This window comes from Chrysoperla carnea (genome assembly GCF_905475395.1).
Source record: "Chrysoperla carnea chromosome X unlocalized genomic scaffold, inChrCarn1.1 SUPER_X_unloc_23, whole genome shotgun sequence".
NCBI classification, from domain to species: Eukaryota; Metazoa; Arthropoda; class Insecta; order Neuroptera; family Chrysopidae; genus Chrysoperla; species Chrysoperla carnea.
In genome coordinates this window covers 50,001-55,871 of record NW_025408149.1, presented here as the reverse complement: position 1 = coordinate 55,871, position 5,871 = coordinate 50,001, and positions in this window count along the sequence as shown.

Below are 5,871 nucleotides of genomic sequence, written 5' to 3'. Positions count from 1 at the left end.
TCGCTTTTTGATCCTTCGATGTCGGCTCTTCCTATCATTGCGAAGCAAAATTCGCCAAGCGTCGGATTGTTCACCCGCCAATAGGGAACGTGAGCTGGGTTTAGACCGTCGTGAGACAGGTTAGTTTTACCCTACTGATGACTCGTCGTTGCGATAGTAATCCTGCTCAGTACGAGAGGAACCGCAGGTTCGGACATTTGGTTGACGCACTTGGTCGAGCGGCCAATGGTGCGAAGCTACCATCCGTGGGATTATGCCTGAACGCCTCTAAGGCCGTATCCTGTCTAGTCAAAGTTGGCAACGATATACCTAGGAGTCCAGTATCAGTCGAAAGGCTCAAATCAATGTGATTTTATTAGGTAATAAATTTATTTATAAATTTATTATCGCACGAGCCCTTTATTTGCCGTATATGATTATAGAATGACGGCCAGATAGCATGTTGCTATGTTCATTCAATCATTAGCGGTCGATTATGGGTCAATTTTTATTATATATTCGACGTCAGGACTCGGAATCGTTTGTAGACGACTTACGTACCTGGCAGGGTGTTGTACTCGGTAGAGCAGTTTCCACGCTGCGATCTGTTGAGACTCAGCCCTTGGCTTGGGGATTCGTTTTATTTAATTTATTTAATTAAATTTTAAATGAATTAATAAAAATAAAACGAGATTTACCCCACAATTATTTAAACAAAAATACACTCTTTGTTTTAAATTTTAAAATGTATTAAAAAAAAAAAGATTTTTTTTTTTAAATACGTTTTTAACTTGTAAAAGGGGAATGTAATGTTTTACATTTCCCTATAATACAAAGGGAAGGGTATTTTTTTCAAAATTTTGAAAAAATCACTCTTTAACATAGCCTTCTCTACGAAGGCTTTTTTTTTCAAAAAAAAATTTTTAAGCCTCTTCTATACAAGTGGCTTTTTTTATCATTTTATTTTAAAGCCTCTTTTACTAGAGGCTTTTTTTATCAATAAATTTATAATAATAATAATAATATTAAAAATAATAATAATAATAATAATTATAATGAATATTAATAATAAATGTTATTGATAATAATAATTATAAATAATTATGATAATATTTGCTCTTTATTAAATTAAAGAGCTTTTTTTATGAATAAAAATTAAAGCAAACTAAATATAACTTAACAATATTTATAATAAATGCTAACGAAAATATTTGAACTTATAAATATTTAATGCTAACCATAATACTTATAAATGGAACGGCTTTTGATAATAAGCACTGTCATCTATTATTACTAATAAATGTAATAATATTAATAATAATAACTATTCATAATAATAATATTAATAATAATGATTATTATTATAATTTACAATTAATATTATTAAATCTATTAATAATAAAATGGTTGCATATTTATAAATAAAGTTATTAGTTATAATAATATTTTTAGTCGATTATGGTAAGAAATGGTATTGATAATAAATGCTCTTTAATTTATTATGTTAGAAAATTTTTGTTTTTAAATGTAATAAATTAAAGAGCTTTTTTTATGAATAAACACTTTTTGTTTCCATCTTATCAATATTGATTATAATCGCTAACAATTATTATAATGATTTTAATTGTTTTTACTTATAATCGCTACCATTGATTATACTAAAAAATGCAATCGCAATTGACAAAAATTGTTAATAATTATAATTATAATATGTTTAGTAGGCAACCTTTAAAGCAATTTATGCATAACAGGTTGCTAGCCAAATATAAACTTAATGAAGTATTATGATGGACACTTACATTCGGAATTCATATATTTAAAGAAATAATTTTGATTATTCAGATTCTATTAATATTAGCTATTGTAAATAATATTAATCAAATGAAAAGTTTTTAAATTGTTAGGATGTATTTAGCAAGTTATGCTTTCCATACATAAAATAAAAATATATTATGTATAAATAATATTAGTGCTTGTAAAAGGATTAAGATTAATAAAACTAGATATATACTCTTAATACAATAAAAAGTAATAATTTAAAAGAATGTAAAAATATTTATTTAGCTGATAAATTTAAAATGGATAATAAATTTTAAATTTTTATTAACTCTTATTTATTATATAATATTTATTTGTAATCCTTATGCAAAATAATATATGACTTGAACAACGTACATGGGGGCGTGTATACAATTAATAAATTTAGGTAGAGAAATATATTTTGAATCAATAATTTATAAGTTCACAACAGAATAGTCAGATTTTTATTGTCTATTAAATATTTTTTAGCGAATAACTATTATGTATTACTAGAATATAATAATAATTTTTTTTTTTTTTTTTTTTTTTTATGTTACTTGAATGGTGTATACGTTTACACGGTGAATGTAAAAACAATTAATCAATTTATATAGAAAAATATATTATGAATTAATTATAAATAAGTTCCAATAAAATAGCCTGATTCCCATTGTGTATTGAAATTTTTTTTTAACCAATTAACTATTAATGTGAATTTGTACAATAAAAATTTTGTATTAATTCTGTAAATTATTATATATATTTGCATTATACAGTATTTAGAAGCATTTAAATGGATAAAAATTTTTTAGAAAATCTACATATGTATCACATGTATTATACCGGTACCCTGTCGCAATATAACATGTACGATTTGTATATAAAATAAAATGAAATTTTTTCCCTAAAATTTTTTAATGAATCCCGAAAAATTCTATATATTTTACCTTTATATAGTATTTAGGACTATTTAAAAGGATAAAATTTTTTTCGAAAATCTACATATGTATCACATGTATTATACCGGTACCCTGTCGCAATATAACATGTACGATTTGTATATAAAATAAAATGAAATTTTTTCCCTAAAATTTTTTAATGAATCCCGAAAAATTCTATATATTTTACCTTTATATAGTATTTAGGACTATTTAAAAGGATAAAATTTTTTTCGAAAATCTACATATGTATCACATGTATTATACCGGTACCCTGTCGCAATATAACATGTACGATTTGTATATAAAATAAAATGAAATTTTTTCCCTAAAATTTTTTAATGAATCCCGAAAAATTCTATATATTTCACCTTTATATAGTATTTAGGACTATTTAAAAGGATAAAATTTTTTCGAAAATCTACATATGTATCACATGTATTATACCGGTACCCTGTCGCAATATAACATGTACGATTTGTATATAAAATAAAATGAAATTTTTTCCCTAAAATTTTTTAATGAATCCCGAAAAATTCTATATATTTTACCTTTATATAGTATTTAGGACCATTTAAAAGGATAAAATTTTTTTCGAAAATCTACATATGTATCACATGTATTATACCGGTACCCTGTCGCAATATAACATGTACGATTTGTATATAAAAAAAAAATATACATTTTTTTCTAAAAATTTGCATTAATTCCAAAAATTTTTTAATAATTTATTATAATTATTAATGTTTATTGAATAATTTATTATAATGCATAAATTTCATTTAATAAAATATGATAAAAGCAAAAAAAAATTTTTTTGGTCCCAAAATAAAAATTTTTAGCTGAAAAAAATTTTTTTTTTAAAATTTTTTTCTTTAAATTTTGATTATTCTGTAAAGTTTATGATGTTTAAAGCCATTTTAAACATTATCATATTTTGAGTTTGAAGCACCGGGTGTAATGTCTTTAATATATATGATGGATAGTGCGTGTAAGTTAATGAGATGAATGTATATCTATGTATAACAGTGTATTAGTGGTATTACGTTCAGCAGTCTCACACATATGATATAGTATGGTATAGTATAAGTTGTTTATTTTTCATACTGTCCGTGTATCATTCAACAAAGGTGGTGTAGAGTTGTATATGGCTTGGTATGACGTTGTTGCAATTCTATGGACACTATGATATTACGGATGCACAGATAGAGGAATAACACTTATCGTATATGTATCATTTATGTATGTTGACTGTGTAATGAATACTAAATATAATAAAATAATACACTTTTTAATAGAATAACATTTGTTTCATGTTTTAGTATGATATTAAATGGTATAGAATAGGTTGTTTATTTTTCATACTGTCCGTGTATCATTCAACAAAGGTGGTGTAGAGTTGTATATGGCTTGGTATGACGTCGTTGCAATTCTATGGACACTATGATATTACGGAATAACAGAAAGAGGAATAAAACTTATTGTATATGTATCATTTATAACGTACTTTTATGTTGACAAGAATGAATGTATATCTATATGAAATAGTGTATTTTGTGGTATTATGTTCAACAGTCTTACATATATGATATAGTATGATATAGTATAATTTGTTTATTTTTCATACTCTAAGTGTATCATTCAACAAAGGTGGTGTAGAGTTGTATATGGCTTGGTATGACGTCGTTGCAATTCTATGGACACCATGATATCACGAAAAAACAGAAAGAAAAATAACAATTATCGTATATGTATCATCTATATTATTATTGTATTTTGACTATGTAATGAATGCCAAATTTAAAAATATACACTTTCTTAATAGAATAACATTTATTTTAGTATAATATAAAATGATATTGAATATGTTGTTTAATTTTCATACTGTTCGTGTATCATTCAACAAAGGTGGTGTAGGTATGTATATGGCTTGGTATGACGCTTTTGCATGTCTATGGACACCATGATATTACGAAAAAACAGAAAGAAGAATAACACTTTTCAAATATGTATCATTTATATATTTTATTAACATGAACGCAAAATATACAAAATTATATATATATATACTCAAAATATTCTGGATGGTAATCAGTTTGGTTTATTTTGATATTTAATATTGTATTTTGGTTTTTTTGCTAGTAATGTTTCGAATATGTATATGCTGTTATTATTTTTTAGGTGTACATTGTATTAAATTGTTATCAATTATTTAATGTATGTATACAAAATAATAGCAAAAACATTTTCAATTATTATATAAAAATTTTTTTTTTTACACATGCATATTTATTAATATATGAAATTTTATCTCAGTTTTAATAAATATGTATTGAAATGAATAATAATACAATCTTATATATATTGATAATAGTCTGGATGGTAATCAGTTTGGATTATTTTGATATTAAATATTGTATTATTATTTTTGTAAAAAAATTAATGAGAATTTTGTAAAAAAACCTCTATATGTATATCTTTTTATATCAATATTTAAAAAAAAATTTTTTTTTATTAAATTATTGATTATAAATAGAATAACATATAAATTTTTTTGTCAAAGCAAGTTCATGGGTTATAAGTTTTAAACTTTACACTCCCATATGAGCACACAATATTTATATAAAAATTATTTTTATAAATAATATTACATTGACTCACCTCATACCAAGCGAGAATATTAAGTGTTATTATAACGTTTTTTATTTAAAATTAACTTTTTAAATAAAATTAAAAAATAAATGACGCTTTCAATCTAGCGACGAGTATGAGAAAATGTTTGAAATATTTTAAGACCCATTTGGTGATGGTCTGACAAAAATCATAATTATTTTTTTTTTTTTTTATTCAATAATATTTATTATGAATAACATGTTATATATTTCTTTTTGTAAAAGCAAAAAAATTATATAAATGACATAATAAAATATATATTTAAAAAAAAAAAAAATTAATAATAATATATATATCTCATATGTTTTTTCTATTAATTTTAAAACAATAGAGATATAAAAAAAAAAAAATTTATATCAGTAATGGGTGAGACCATCTGATATTTAAAATGAAATTGTAATAATATTATTATATATTAATAATTATTGTATGAAAATTTTTTTTCTTATAATAAGAAAACAAAAATATCATGTATATTATT